The sequence below is a fragment of the Pelophylax lessonae genome (assembly GCF_965119305.1).
Source record: "Pelophylax lessonae genome assembly, chromosome: 3".
NCBI lineage: Eukaryota > Metazoa > Chordata > Amphibia > Anura > Ranidae > Pelophylax > Pelophylax lessonae.
Window position 1 is genome coordinate 455,620,401 of NC_138770.1, and position 16,857 is coordinate 455,637,257.

A 16,857-nucleotide genomic window follows, 5' to 3' on the forward strand; every position below is an offset into this window, starting at 1 on the left:
ATGCCACCGCCGTGGCATTGTCCGTCTGCACCCGAACCGGACGGCCCTGCAGCCTGACCGTCCAACGTCGAAGGCAGAGATTTATCGCTCGCAATTCCAGAATGTTGATCGGAAGGGAGGATTCCTCCTCCGACCAAGTTCCCTGGGCGGACAGAACGCCCAGAACACCACCCCAGCCCGACAGGCTGGCATCCGTGGTGACCACCGTCCATGAGAGAGGACGAAAAGACTTGCCCCCCGACACCGCCGGAGACTGTAGCCACCACAGAAGATCCCTTCTGGTACGATGACTCAACGAAATCTGGAGATCCAGAGATTGCAGTCGCCCGTCCCACCTGGACAGGATCTCCGCTTGGAGACCCTGCGTGTGAAATTGGGCGAAGGGAATCGCCTCGAAAGCCGAGACCATCAATCCCAAACACCTCATACACGTCCGGAAGGACGAGCACTGATTGTCCCTGAGGGACCTGACTTCTTCCTGAAGTGTCCTGAGCTCATCGTCCGGTAGGAAGACCTTCGCCTGGACCGAGTCCAGGATCATTCCCAGGTAGGGAAGACGAACCGACAGGCACAGCGTCAATTTTGGAAGGTTTATCGTCCAACCAATCTCCTGTAGAGTTTGCATCGTGATGAACAGGTCCGTCACCAGACCCTGACTGGTCGCAGACCGAACCAGAACGTCGTCCAGATACCCCAGGACAGAGATGCCCTGGGCTCTCAACAAAGCCAGAACCAGTGCAAGCACCTTGGTGAACACCCGCTGAGCCGAAGCGAGACCAAAGGGTAACGCCACGAACTGGCAATGATCCTTCGCAATGGCGAATTGAAGGTACCTCTGGTGACCCTCGAAAATGGGAATGTGAAGGTACGCATCCTTCAAATCGATGGAGGCCATAAATTCCCCCGGAACCAGGGCAGCCACCACCGACCGCAGGGATTCCATGCGGAAACTCGCAAACCCGCACAAAGCGGTCCAGAATCGGACGTACCTTGCCCTCTTTCCCGGGCACATTGAACAGATCTGAATAGAACCCCCTAAATCTGTCCCGATGAGGCACCAGAACCACCACTCCCTGAGCCCACAGGTCCCGCACCGCCAGGTGCAGCTCCCGCAAACGCTCCAGAGACAGTTGAAGATTTAAGGGAAAAAATCTGCACGCCGTCCGGGATAGAAACCCGATCTCTGCTTACCTGTCCACGGCTTCCTTAGGGAGCCTTGACCTTCGAAGGGTTTGCCCTTATAGTGTGACCGAAAGGCACGAAAGGACCCCTGAGAGGGTCTAAATAAGCATGCTTCGTACCATGAGCAACCTTAGCCTTGCGGGATTGGGGCAAGAGCGTGCTCTTACCCCCCGTGATCCCCTTTACCAGCGCATCCAAGGGTTCGCCAAAAAGGCGAGATCCCGTATAGGGTAGATTAGCTAAAGTTTTGCGAGAAGCTTGGTCCACAGACCAACATTTCAGCCAAATCAGGCGGCGTGTCAACACCGCCACGCTGTGCACACGTGCAGCCAAAAGGGACTATATCTAAGTCCGTATCACACAAATACATGACACCCTGATGGATTTGATCTACCATAGCCAACGTCGCCGGAGGGGCAGAGTCAGCCACCAGGACGCGCCTGAGCACCCGCGTCCAATCCACGACAGCCTGAGCTGCCATAAGTGAAGCAAAAATAGCTTTCAGCATGGAACCGGTAACCGAGTAAGTATGGCGTGCAAGAGACTCCAGCCTCCTGTCCGTGGCATCCCGGAACACCGGGGTATCCTCCGCCGGAATCGCAGTAGATTTATTCAAAACTGCCACCGCGTGATCCACCGGAGGTGGCACACACCAACGTTCATCAGTAGTGGGTGTGAAAGGATAACGTAGCTTGAACCCACTTGGCACAGCAAAAAGCTTCCGTATATTGCGCCATTGTTCCCTAACAGTGCGCTGAAAATCCTCAGTGCAAGGAAAAACCTGCGATGATTTGCGACTCCGCTGCGTCCCATAAGAGGCCAGGACGGCAGGAGGACATGGATCATCCTGCAAATGCAGTGTTTGTTTGATAGAAGCAACCATTCATCCATGAGTGCAAGCTCTTCAGAAGAGCCTGGGGGGGGGGGGGAATTATCAACCCCTTCAACTTCTGCCTCCCCTTCAGACCCCACAAGGTCCAGGGACGAGCGGGACCCCGATAAGGTGACCCCAGCCATAGCAGCCCCATCACCATCGCCCTCTGAATCAGAGGAAATTGAAACTCTGGGCCGTTTTGTGGATTGAGCAGCCACAAGCATCTGCACCTGAGCAGCTAAGTAAGCCACGACAGTAGCCAAATCACCCCCCGCGGGGGGAGCAGCAGCAGTCCCTTGGCCCCCCACTAAAGTGGGGGGAAATTTGCTTTTCTGAGAATCCATGCCACCAAAAGTGTGTAGGAAAAAAAGGAGTACTGCCTCTTTAAGCTCGCGGCGAGCGGAGCCCACCGCACACACAACACACACCGACCCCCACAGGGAGAATCACAAAAACATAGGCAAGGAATACAATAAGGAAGATAAAACCTGGAGAGACCACTCAAGCTGCTGCACCGATCGCTGTTCTCAGGGAAAGGAAGCGATGTAACACAGACCGCTCCTATAAAGCCTATGGAAGGCTCCACAAACATGGCCGCCGGTGAGGGACTTGCAAAGGCAGAGCATGCAGCGCTGACACGTGGCCCGAGCGATCGCCGCCAAAATGGTGGCGCTTGGCGCCAAAAACGCCACTCCCAGCACACAGAAATGGCCCTAATAAGCCTGCAGCTACGCCAGCAGCGGCCGCATGTTGCACAAAACATGATCCACAGCATGCCCTACAACATACAGCATGTCACACAGAGAATCACACAGTTTGTAACACAGAACAGTGTATAACAGCCCCCCTCCTTGCAGCCCACAGCAGCATCAAACCAGACAGGGAGCCCAATAGTGTGAACAGACATGCAGGGTTACACAGTCCCAGACTGACACCCACTAAACAGACAGGTCCCCACACAGAGTACACTTACCTTCTGAATGGCGTGGGGAACCCGCACAAGCGATCAAGCCACTGCACATGGGACAGGGAGAGTCGCAGCCAGGACGCAGTAGAACTGCAGTGCGAAACCGCATGGCGTCCTGTGAGGTAGCCACCTCACCACAGCATCCCTGAAGCGAACAGGGATGGGTCGTTCACATATGCCAGGAAAAATACCTGACTGAACGCTCGATGGTAGGCTGGGAAGCCACTGGCCCACAACCTGCGACCAGGGGGGCCAGCCCGAGACTAAGCCCGCACGATCCTCTTCATCAGAAGAACTAACTAATGCTGACAAAAGTAACAGTTAAGAGAGAAAAAAACTCAAATAAAATCAAAAAAAAGATAAAAGGCTGAGACAAAATACCCCAGCACAGAAACAGCCAGCTAACTCCTGAAAGCTAGACAATGAAACTGAGGTATGGTTACAGGAAGTAGGAGGGTATTGACTGAGGGGACCACCCCCTGGGGGTGGGATATGTTTTAATATTGACATATTCTGTTGCCTAGCTACTCCTACGGAGCAAAGGTCAATTACCCCATTGTGACGAATATGAAGAGGCGGCGACTGTCGGAGGACGTAAGAGAAAAGTAATTTTCGGTTTCGGTTCTTGGCCAAGGGCATCCTGAATTTTCGGTTTCGGCCCAGAATTTTCATTTTGATGCATCCCTAGTTATTATTTAGCCTGTGTAAAAATGATAGAATCTACAAGCTATGGTGCCAATCATTGAAAATTGATCACATCTGATGTACCGACAGCCTATCTCATTTCTTGAGGCCCTGAAATGTCAGGACAGTACAAATTTCCCCCAAATGACCCCTTTTCGGAAAGTAGACATTCCAGGGTATTTAGTAAGAGTCATGGTGAGTTTTTTGAAGTTGTAATTTTTTCCCCACAATTCTTGGGAATATGAAGAAATAATTTTTTTTTTAACACAAAATTGTCATAAGTTATTTCTCACACACAGTATATGCATACGTGCAATTTCACCCCAAAATACATTCTGCTATTCCTCCGGAGTATGGCAATACCACATTTGCGAGACTTTTACACAGCCTGGCCACATACAGAGGCCCAACATTCAAGGAGCACCGTCAGGTGTTCTAGGAGCATAAATTACACATATAATTTCCTAACGACCTATCACAATTTTGAAGGCCCTGGAGCACCAGGACAATGGAATTACCCACAAAATGACCCCATTTTGGAAAGCAAACACCCCAACGTATATTCGATGAAGCACAATGAGTCTTTTGAACATGTCATTATTTTTCCAGAAGTTTTTGTAAAATGTGGAAAGAAAATGAAAACTTTTTTTTTTTTTTTTTTTGTCAAGTTGTCAATTTCTAAGATATTTCTAACACATAGCATGTATATAGCAAAAATGACACCCCAAAATACATTCTGCTACTCCTCCTGAGTATGGTGATATCACATATGTGCGACTTTGTCACAGCAGCCCAACATGCAAGGAGCACCGTCAGGTGTTCTAGGGGCATAAATTACACATATAATTTCATTACAACCAATCACACTTTTGAAGGTCCTGGAACACCGGGACAATGGAAACCCCCCATAAAATGACCCCATTTTGGAAAGCAAACACCCCGAAACATAATCTAGGAGACATGGGCTGCAGACAGGTACCCAGGGTACGCTGATGGGCTGGTGACAGGTACTTGGGTACGCTGATGACATGTTTTCGGGTACTCTGATGGGCTGGTACTCTGATGACAGGTACTCGAGTACTTTGATGGGCTGGCGACAGGCCCTTTGATGGGCTAGCGACAGGTCCTCTTTATTGGGGGGGCAATCAGTGTGTTTTGGGGTGCACTGTGATCGGTAACTGTAACCGCAATCTCCTCCTCACACAGGATCAGTGTGTGAGAACACGGTGATAGCTATTTACCGTGTTCTCTGTTGACATTCTGTGACCGGCTGTGATTGGACACAGCCGGTCATGTGGTAAAAAGCCAATTTCATTGGCTCTTTCCCCCGATCAGAGATGGACTGTGTCAGAGTGACACTCTCCATCCCCGATCGCCGCTCTGCGCTCCCCTGGGGAAGCGCGCGAGCGGCGTGCACGAGGGAAGTGCATGTGGCCGGCTGTGATTGGAAAAAAGCCGGTCATATGGTAAACAGCCATTCTTTTTTAATGGCTCTTTACACCGATCGGGGATGGGCTGTGTCCCGACGGACACGCCGCATTCCCGATTGCCGCGATGCGCGCCCCCAGGGGGGCTGGAGAGCAGCTGATCCGGGCGGATGTCATATGACGCCCGCCCGGATCGAGGGACACTTCCTGCCGGCGTCATATTAGTATGGCCCGGTAAGGAAGTGGTTAATGACCACTGGGTTTTTTATTTTGTGCTAAACAAATGAAGACAAAATAAAAAAAACATTTTGTGAAAAAAAAAAATGTACGTTTTTTAAAATTTAGCAAAACAGGTAATTTTCCCCCTTGACTGATGTGCGTTAATAAGGCTGCACTGATGGCCATTGATGGGGTGGCACTGATTAGGAAACACTAAATGGTAGCACTGATAATCAGTGCCGATGTCCCTTCAACACAAGCCGGTTATCGGCTCTCTTCTCTCCTCACGCTGTCAGCGGAGGGATGACGCGCGCGACCCGGAAGTGATGTCGGGGCCGGCGCAGGGCATCGTGGGGCGGAAGAGGACGCTGAAGAGGATCTCGCTGGCTTCAAGCTGCCCACATCTGAGATGGCAGCGCTGGACAAGACGTTTTCAAGGTAAGTATTTGTCCTAACAGGTAAGTGCAACCCGGGACAGATCAGAGGCTAGCCATTGTGGAATGCACTAGCCCTGACTGTCCCGGGGGTATTTTTTTAAAAAAAAAAAAAAATTCCAGGGTGGAACTCCGCTTTAAGTTGCAGCTATTATATAGCATTTTAATGCTGATGCACGATTTTAAATTAAAATGGATAAAAGCATAAATAACAAAATACTAGACACACAAATGGCACATTTCAGGCAATTTGAACGGTCAACCAGCTCTGTGGTTGCAAAAATTACCCCACAAATAAAAACACACCACTTACTAACATTTCAGTTGTCAGCATAGGATGCTCTAATGTAACAGCGATACTTTTCTTCCTTATTTTCTTTTTTGTGCTTCGAGATTGAAACTAGCCAGTGTATGGCCCCCACTAGTCAGACTGACTCCTGAATTCTACATATGCAAGCCCCCTATGATGAAATCAGAGTAGGAATATTTACTGCATGCATCACAAAGACAAGACTCAGAAGGTGGAATATCAAGTATGTAAAAACCACATCTTATCAAACCATCTTTAACGTAAACATATTCGTATTCAGTGGAACATAAGTAACCCAAAATCTATTAAAGTGGAACTACACTACATCTGAGCACCACAAACCAAACACATGATTTAATTCATTTTTAATATTCAGAGCTAATTCACCCATCCATCCATGTCTCCAATGCTTTATTTTGCTAACAAGTTAATTTGGAAAACATCCCCTAGCATTTCTGCCTGTGGCCATCTTGAGTAAGGGCAGATGATTCACGTACAGTAGCATTTACTTCTGGGAATCCTTCTGCTTTTATCTCAGGCATACAGGCAGGAGGTTGTGCTTAGCCGAGAAAACCCCTCCTCCTCTCCTGAGATGTATGAAATTTGCCTAGGCCTGGAAAAAAAAGCAACTGAGGTTGTGTAAAAAAAAAAAAAAAAAAAGTTTTAAACAAGTAAATATACCCACTTGACCAGGCCATTTTTTGCCACTGCATTACTTTAACTGACAATTGTGTGGTAATGCAACGCTGTACCCGAATTAAATTTATATATTTTTCCCCCACAAATAGAGCTTTCTTTTCTTTTGGTGGTATTTAATAACCACTGGGTAATTTTTTACGCTATAAACAAAAAAAAAAAAAAAAAAAAAAAAAAAAGTCTTCATACATTTAGGCCAATATGTATAAAAAAATACCAATAAGCGTATATTGAATGGTTTATGCGAACATAATAGCATCTACAAACTACTGTATATATACACTGGAATTTTTATACCAGTAATGGCAGCGATAGCAAGACTGTGATATTCCAGCAGACAATCTGACACTGACATTTTGTAGGAACCAGTGACACTAATAGAGTGATCAGTGCTGAAAACAGGCCCTGTCACTATACTAATGACACTGGCTGGGAAGGGGTTAATCAACCAGTGTGCTGCGAGGTGCTTTTACTAAGGGATGTAACAGTTGCAGAGAAACAAAAACGGCCACATCCCCACTGACAGGACAGAGCTCTGCATTTCTTACAAATGCAGAGCTCTGTCCTGTCCTTATCATGGATCAGCGGGTGGCAGGGTACGGGTAAGGGGCGCCAATACGAAAATGTCGCTTGCAATACACGTAACATGTCGCTGCACATGCCGGAGTAAAAACAGTAATTTTAACACCAGAGCTCCTGCATAAATCTAACTGAAGCCCTACTCGAGTATGCCGTCCTTTGAGAGCGCAAGTGCAGTGATGTCACTGGCTACTAAACATGTAAATATCTCCTAACCAATGCACTTTTAGGAGATAGTCACTGTAATATAGGCTTACCTGTAGATACAGGATAGAAAGTGGGGTGAACTAGCACGTTTAGGCGTTGCTTAAGGAAAATATAGGGTACTGAAGTTTATCGCCATCTCATGGGTGCATGCAGTGGCATCACTAGGGTTGGTGTCAACCTTGTGTGGTAAAACATGATGAGACCACACTGCAGGGCACTGGGCAGACTAGTTTCAGGTTGACACCAGCCCCTGTAAATGATGAGCTCAAGTGCCGGCGAGCCGATCCGTGCATCGTCAAGTATGGGGGGGGGGGGGGGGGGGTGACACTACTGCGATCGGATATCACTTCCTATTTGATGGCGTCACCCCTCTGGTGGGTGTCACCCAGGTGCAGTCCGCACGCCCATAGCGACTTCACTGGGTTCATGCAGTTTTAAGGTTTGAAATCTTGGATATATCTGTTTACTCTGCGCAAACCCATAATTTATGTTTTACAAAAAAAGTGGTCAATTTTTTGCATCGGAGTCCCTTAAAATGAATTTTAGCGTTTTTTTTCTGAAAATTTTCCTAGACCTTTGCGCTAATATGTACTGTAAAAAATTGGAACCACTACTATTTATTCTCTCTAGGCTATCTGCTTTCAGATAATGTTTTGGGAGGTTATGCTCTTTAGGGCTAAAATTGTTTTTTTTTTTTTTTGTTAAAATTTGTACAAACCCCAAAATGGCTCTGGCAGCAAAAGGGTTAAATCAGCACTTTTAACCCCTTTAAGACCGGGCCTATTTTTGACACTTGGTGTTTACAAGCTAAAATCAGGTTTTTTTTGCTAGAAAACTACTTCGATCCCCCTGAAAATTATAATTTTTTTTTAGCAGAAACCTTAGAGAGAATAAAATGGACATTGTTGCAATATTTTTCATCACACTGTATTTGCGCAGCGGTCTTCCAAACGCAATTTTTTTGGGAAAAAAAAAAAATCACTTTTTTAATAAAAAAATAACAAAACAGTAAAGTTAGCCCAGTTTTTTTTTCATAATGTGAAAGATGTTACGTTGAGTAAATAGATACCCAACATGTCATGCTTCAAAATTGCGCACGCTCGCGGAACGGCGACAAACTTTGCTACTTAAAAATCGTATAGGTGACACTTTAAAAATGTCTACAGGTTACCAGCTTAGAGTTACAGAGGAGGTCTAGGACTAGAATTATTGATCTCGCTCTAACGATCACGGCGATACCTCACGTGTGTGGTTTGAATACCGTTTACATATGTGGGCGGGACTTCCGTGTGTGCTCGCTTCTGCGCGCGAGCCAACGGGGACAGGACGCTTTAATTTAATTTTTTTCCCCCCCATTTAATTATTTTTACACCGTTTTTTTTTTTTTTAATATTTGATCATTTTTATTCCTATTACAAGGAATGTAAACATCCCTTGTAATAGAAATAGGCATGACAGGTCCTTTAGTGTGAGATCTGGGGGGTCAAAAAGACCTCAGACCTCACAGCTTCAGCCCTTTAAACCGGTTGCTAGGCAACAAATTTTGCCGTCGCTCCGGTCCTCCAAGACCATAGAGAAGAGTGAGGGCCATCTTGCCCTCACTCGACTTCCTGTCTCAGAGTATCCGATGTTCCGTGAGAATAACCTACCCCCTGAGAAATGCCTACCCTCGTCACTTCCTGTCAGGAACAGCTGAGCAGCGTAGCAGTGCACATGCCCAAAGCCCCGGATACGTCATTGAACAGCTGAGGAATTGACAAGTGCGCATGCACGGAGGGTATGGATTGTTGACGGCAGTGTGTGTAACGATACACAGTGGCGGTGACATTAAAACAGCTGGGCTGCAATATGAATCATCTCCGCTCCTATCCCTGTCACTTCCCTGATCTTCTTGGCTACTAAATGTAAAAGCGGCGGCGGGTGTATGAAATGTAAATGACGGAGCTGTCGGCTCCGTGATCTGCTTTTACATTTAGTAGCCAAGATTAGGGAAGTGACAGGGGTAGGAGCGGAGATGACTCATATTGCAGCGGAGATATTTTAATGTGGTGATGCGGTGTATAACACACTACCGTGAACATTTCATACCCTCTGCTGACGTAGGTTCACCGGAAGTGACGAGGGTAGGCATTTCTCACGGGTAGGTTTTTTTCACGGAACACCGGGACCGGATCGTTTTTTTTCCCTGCTGCTGGCGCGTCCGGTAAGCTGGGAAAACGGCCGGGATGCGGCGGGAGGGGCACCTCTTCTGCCGCACTGTAAGGGTGATCCCGCGGCAAATCCACCGCTGGGACCACCCTTATCTTAAAGCCGCCTGCCGTTTAAAAAAATACCGGGGTTATGGCAGCTATCTGTTGCCATAACCCCCGGTATTTAGCTTTAACCACTTAAGCCCCGGAAGATTTTACCCCCTTCCTGACCAGGGGGTTTTTTGCGATTTTTTTACTGCGTGACTTTAACGGACAATTGCGCGGTCATGCGATGTTGTACCTAAACGAGTTTCACGTTCTTTTTTTCCCCACAAACAGAGCTTTCTTTTGGTGGTGTTTGATCACCTGTGCGATTTTTTGATCATGCGCTATAAAACAAAAAAAAAAAAGAGTGTAAAGTTTGCAAAAATAACAATATTTTTCACATTTTTTTATATGAAGTTCCCCCTAAAAAAAAAAAAATGTAAAAATCAAAATTTTTTAACATTTTCGGCCAATTTGTTTTATGCTACATATGTTTGGTAAAAAAAAAAAAAAAATCGCAAAAAGCGTATTTTGATTGGTTTGCGCAAAAGTTATCGCGTTTACTAACAAAGGGAAAGATTTTTGTCATTTTTGGTGTTTTTTTTTTTTTTTTAACGAGTAATGGCGGCGATCTGCGATTTTTTTTGCGGTACTGCGACATTGCGGCGGACAGATCGGACCCTTGACTGACATTTTTTACACTTTTGGGGGGAACCAGTGATATTACTGCAGTAATCAGTGCTATACATATGCACTGTTACTGTAAAAATGACACTGGCATGGAAGGGGTTAACTGTATTGGACAGGGAAGGGTTAAGTGTGTCCTAGGGGCGTGATTCTAACTGTAGTGGGACATGGCTACTAGTGTAAAAACAGAGGTCAACGGTTCTACATAGTAGAACCGTCTGATCTCCATTTTTACACAGGGGAGAATGACAGGCGGCTTGTTTACATAAGCCGCTCTGCCTTTCTCCCGCTCTACCAACGATCGTAGTGTGACCGGCGGACCCGATGTCACACGCCCGCACTCCTCCGTGAACGAGCCTCGGCGGGCGCCCGCTATTGGCTCAAAACCCAGTGACAGGCGAGCGACGTAGATCTACGTCACTCTGCCTGGCCGGGGCTGACTGCCGCAGTAAATATACTGTGCGCAGTCGGCAACCAGTTAAACAACTGACAAATAGTCGTTAGGCCAGTGGGTAAGAAGAGTTCAGGCACACAGGCCGGGGGGTGTTCCCCTGTACCGGTAAAGGCAGCTCTATGTAAGCCCAAGTGGCCATGTTAATCAGGTGTTTAGATTAATATTTCAAGAGCAGAGCTTAGGCTGCTTTCACATTGCTCCACTGTAAAAATGCATATGTGCTTTTGATGTTTTTTGGTGCATTTGGCACCTGTGAAGAGAGAGGACATTCAACACAAAACACACAACCGTGGATTGATGATGGTGAGTTTTCCATTCATTTCAATAGGAAGGTGTGTTTTTGGTGCGTTTTTTTACCACACCAAACATACAATGTGCAGGATTTGTAAAACACGCAACTGACCCTCAAACGACAGGTGGGAAGAGTTCCTTGAGATTTGATGGTCATGCATCGAAAATAAAGGAAGAAAGACCAAATTAGTGTGAAAAGGCCTTTAGGCCTGGTTCACACCTATGCGTTCTTCAGTTTTGCAGAAACGCACTACAATTCACTTAACAAGGTTTCCTATGGGTCATTATCACATCTGTGCGTTTTCTGCCGGTGCATTTTTTGGAAAGGGTCAGGGACTTTTTCCCCCTGCGGCAGGTTGTGATTTTGGTTCCAAAGACTTCAATGGAAATGCAGTGGAAACATATAAAAAATGCAGTGCCTGTGTTTTTATGGGTTTCTTTTAGCTTCTCCCAAAAGGCAACAGACATCTCCCCAAAATGCAAAACACACGAAAAATGCATTAAAACACGTGTGCATAAAAAAAAAAAAAAAAAAAAAAAAGGAAAAAGCACAGGGAAAATGCCCCAATTGCTACACTCAGATGTGAGCCAGGCCTTAAAGCAGAGCTACTCTGCATCTAAGCACCCCAAACCAAAAACGTTTTAGAATTTTTTATAAACTCCCCCACCCATCCATGTCTCCATGCTTTATCTTGTTAAGAAATAACTTTAAAAATCTCCCCCTAGCATTTCTGGCCGTGACCATCTTGAGTAAGGGCAGATGATTCATGTTGCACTTACTTCCTGGAATCCATCTGCCCTTAGCGCAGGTACACAGGCAGGAGGGTGTGCTTAGCTGAAGAAACCCTCCTTGACTCCTGGGATGTAGAACATCATTTGCCTAGGCCTGGCAACCAGGAAGTAACTGAAGAAATGTAAAAAAAAAAAAAAAAAAAAAAAGGTTTAAACCAAGTAAATAGGAAATACTTCTCCTCCTATTTACTAATGGTAGCAGCACAGGGATAAAAAATAATCAAACCTTGATAGACAGTGAAGTTCCGCTTTTATTAAGCTGGCCATTGACAAATTTTCTTTGAATCTAGGAGCCAGCAAAAAAAGTTAGGAGCCATTTTTTTTTTTTTTTATAACAAAGCTTACAGGCGGAACAGATAACATGTTCCTGAAGCTGAACTTCTCCTTTAACACTTTCATAGCCTGAGCAGTTTTTGCACACATTTAGAAAAATAATTTTAGGCCTGGAGATTACACAAAACCACCAAACATATTTTCTGAAAGCAGACACCTAGAGAATAAAGTAGTGGTAGTTCTAAATTTTTTTAGTCACACGATATTACTGCAAAAGGTCTAGGAAACAACATTTCAGTAAAAAACACAATAAAAGTTAGTTTTCAGGGGGTACAGAAACGCAATAAATTACCCAATTGTTTGCTAACATATAAAAGCAGAGGTTGCACCGAGTAAATAGATACCCAACATGTCAAACCTTAAATGTTGTGCGCCCGTGAAATGGAGACGAACTATTTTTTTTTTTTCCCATAGGTGGCACTTCATAAGCCCTCTATAGGTCATCACTTTAGCATTACAAAGGAGGTCTGGTGCTAAAATTCTTACTCTTAATCCGGTGTGCATGGCCACATGTAAAATGCATTGCAATCCACGTGTTTAGGCATGCGTTTACATTTGTTTGTGCGTATATGTGGGGGTGGAAGGGGGATTTTAAGTGCTTGGGTGTCATTAATTTTATTACAATTTAAAAGACTTTTTATAAACTTTTTTTTCCAGTCACATAGGGGACAAAAAGTCACTTATGTTATGATTTGTTTGGTGACAGGTCTTCTTTAATGAGACATCCAGGATCTAAAAGTCCTCTGATGTCTCCCCTGTGCTCCACTGAAGGTAATGTAATGCACATTGCAATGCATTACATTCTTTCCCAGCCTTGAACAGGGACCAGGAAGGGACGTCACTTCCGGGTCAACAACAAGAAGGGGAGAAAGATGTGTACCCATTCTCCTTCCTCTCCTCTACCTGGAGGCACCCACTATACTGGTCCCGGGCTCACAAATGGGCAAGCAGAGCCCAGGCTACATATCGGGGGAAGGGAGGGGGCACACGTATGGTGTGCGCAGCATTCAGGAAGCCCAGGCGCCAGCATGACATTTCTTGTTGCCATTGTGACCTGGCACCTGGGGTTTGACGAGCCCTGCATTGTGCAATTTTCTTATTCAATTTCCTTAAGATTTACCGTCCACTACACAATATTGTCAAAAGTATTGGGACGCCTGCCTTTACACGGACATGAACTTTAATGGCATCCCAGTCTTAGTCCACAGGGTTCGATATTGAGTTGGCCCATCCTTTGCAACTAGAACAGCTTCAACTCTTCTGGGAAGGCTGTCCACAAGGTTTAGGAGTGTGTATATGGGAGTGATCACCCATTCTTCCAGAAGCGCATGTGTGAGGTCAGGCACTGATGTTGAACAAGAAGGCCTGGCTCACAGTAAACGCTCTTCTCAAAGGTATTCTATCGGATTAAGGTCAGGACTCTGTGCAGACCAGTCAAGTTCCTTCACCCCAAACTCGCTCCTCCATGTCTTTACAGACCTTGCTTTGTGCACTGGTGCCCAGTCATGTTGGGGCCATTCCCAAACTGTTCCCACAAAGTTGAGAGCATCAAATTGTCCAAAATGTCTTGGTATGCTGACGTCTTGGGAGTTCCCTTCACTGGAATTATGGGGCCAAGCCCAACCCCTGAAAAACAACCCCACACCATAATCCCCCCCCCACCATTAGATTTGGACCAGTGCACAAAGCAAGGTCTATAAAGACATGGATGAGTGAGTTTGAGGTGGAGGAACTTGATTGGTCTGCACAGAAGCCTGACCTCAACCTGACAGAACACCTTTGGAAAGAATTAGAGTCAAGCCTTACCTCACAAATGCGCTTCTGGAAGAATGGTTAAACATTACCATAGACACAATCCTAAACCTTGTGGACAGCTTTGCCAAAAGAGTTAAAGCTGTTATAGCTGAAAAAGGTGAGTCAACTCAATATTGAACCCTACAGACTAACACTGGGATGCCATTAAGTTCATGTGCGTGTAAAGGCAGGTGTCCCAATACTTTAAACAATATAGTATATATAGTGGAATGACCTGCCTGATGGCATACAAATTTAAAGAGGTTGTAAACCCATACAATTTTTTTTTTTTGCAACCTGAAAGAGAAACATCACATCGCATCGCATACTAGCTCATTATGAAATACTTACCTTAAAACGAGCCCCCGCCGTGCCGCCCATTTACCTGTATGACAGGCGACATGTCCAGTCGCCCGTCTTCTGGGATCGCGGCATCCGGCCATCTGATTGGCCGGAGCTGCGGTAACGTCACTCCCGCGCATGCGCGCGGGAGTCGGCACGGCACGGAGCTCTGAAGGAACAGCACCAGCGGCCGTTCCTTCAGAGCGCATGCACCAGTGATGTCACTGGCTGCATCTAAGGTAAATATCTCCTAAACTGTACATGTTTAGGAGATATTTACAGTACCTATAGGTAAGCCTTATCATAGGCTTACCTATAGGTAAAAGTTGCAGAAAAGGGTTTCCTTCCTCTTTAAAGTGCTTAGGTTTGACCTCATTATCTAGTTTGAGTAAATCTAAAGGAAAATTGGACAAAAGAATTGCATGGTCAGCCTAAAGCCTGGTACACACTATTAGTTTTTACTGCTGGGTTGAACGGAAAAAAAAAAAGCCTCTCTGCTCTGGTCAGAGCCGCTGTACTAACGATCTGATATTAGTACAGCAATCTACCCCACTGAGCTATTGCTCTGACAGAGGGACAGCCCCCCGCCAGAACACTCTGATCAGCACTCTCTGCTATTGGCTGATTGACTGCTGGTTTGCCGGATGGCTTCTGCTGGACCAGTTGACACACACATAGGCCGAATGTCTGACTTTTTTTTTTTTTGAACCGGCTGATGTTGGCTGGCATTTGGCCTTTGCGTAGGGCTTTAGAGGCAATGCACCAAAGCTGCGCTCTTGAGAGGAGCTTATGAGCATAATTGATGCATGTAAATGTATTCCAATGATCAGAATAAATTATTATTCTGGCCAGCAGAACCTAATTATCCTCAATGTCATAACTGCATAAACACCCGCACTTGGAGGCATTTTCTCTGGCAGAAAAAAAAAATCCAGTGTATTTTGAGCATAAATTCACACGCCTGTGCGCACTGCATAACACCTCAAAGGATATGCAGCAATCCCGCCATGAGGGTCTTGTTCAGGTGCTTCCTATGAGGAGGTGACAACTGCCTCCCAATTCATCTCCTGTGTTGTCACAGTGGCTCCTGATGGTACAGGCGGCTGTGCAGACACACATGGCACAGTTCACTGCTGTCTGTGGGGAGGGGAGTTGGTACAGAGCAATGACACTGGAGTAAGTACATGCATGGTACAGAAGTGGCTGAAAGAGGCTGAAGGAGATCAGCAGTACTAAAGTACAAAAACCTGATGAGTGCATTTCATGGTGGAAAATAGACAATCTACAATCCAGGGGGGCTTAACCAGATGACATGTCATCCAGGTAAGGTTTCCAATTACAGATGGAATAGCTGAATTAGTAATGGGACAGTGGAGTGTGTGAATTCCTGGAGCTGGTGGGTGGGGAATCCAGTCACACCTCCACTCCAGGTGACCAGTAGTCAGACGGCCACCCCCCAGGGTCAGTGACAGGCCTGGCCATGGGGCCTACACTCCTCTCTACGCCCACCCTCCCCCTCCTTCCCCAAGTAGGCCCCGGGCTCAAGTTGCTCCCTTATTCCTCCCAGGCCCCGCACTTCCCCTCCCCCTCTTACCTTTTTTTTTTCCTCCGCCGCCAGCCTGGACTAGGGGCCGGCGTGGTGGCTGAGACACCCGTCAGTCAGCCTGCCCTGAGTAGCCGACTGGGTCCAGCAGGGGGGGAGGGGGGACAAGCGCTGCTCCTGCTGCCCCGGCAATCACACCGCCACCTCCCCCCCTTTCCGCCACACTGCAGCGGTTCCGGCCTCACGGTCTCCCTACGGCCCAGCGTCCCGCGCTCCGCCGGCGGAACCAAGCTTCTCTGACGTCACGAGACCCGAAACGTAACGGTCCCTCCTCTCCCAAGCAACAGTGCTTTCTATGGGACGAGGATGATGACTCCTCTTTGCTTCTAGGCAGGAGACGAAACCAAAATACTGGCAGGGCGAAATATGGCGGACGAGAGCCAAGCGAGATCCCGCGAGAGGATGATGGTGCTTAGTGGTTGCGGTGGCCGGGGGGTTCCAGTGTGTGCTGACGCGCTGCCTTCCCTCCCCTTAGAGACAGTTACTGGGAGACCGCTGAGGGCATGGCTGCTGGGAACACACTAGCCTCTCACTGCACGACTGCTGCAAGGAACACTCACTGCCCGGCTGCTGGGAACACACTCATCTCACTATGCTGGGAACACACCAGCCTCTCACTGCACGACTGCTGCAAGGAACACTCCTCACTCTGCCTGGCTGCTGGGAACACACTCTCCTCACACTGCCTGGCTGCTGGGAACACACTCAGCTCACACTGCCTGGCTGCTGGGAACACACTCACCTCACA

At 46.9% G+C, this 16,857-nt stretch overlaps 1 protein-coding gene across 2 annotated transcripts in view; it reads right to left on the reverse strand.

Annotated features, from left to right (window-relative positions):
• The window catches only part of TAB2 (TGF-beta activated kinase 1 (MAP3K7) binding protein 2), a 176,596-nt gene extending 160,102 nt beyond the window's left edge, over positions 1-16,494 (reverse strand). For both annotated transcript variants that reach the window (XM_082249805.1, XM_082249804.1), the window contains exon 1: positions 16,101-16,494. The gene's annotated coding sequence lies outside the window, so the exon portion shown is untranslated. The remainder of the gene's footprint in view (positions 1-16,100) is intronic.
• Between the last annotated feature and the right edge of the window lie 363 nt (positions 16,495-16,857).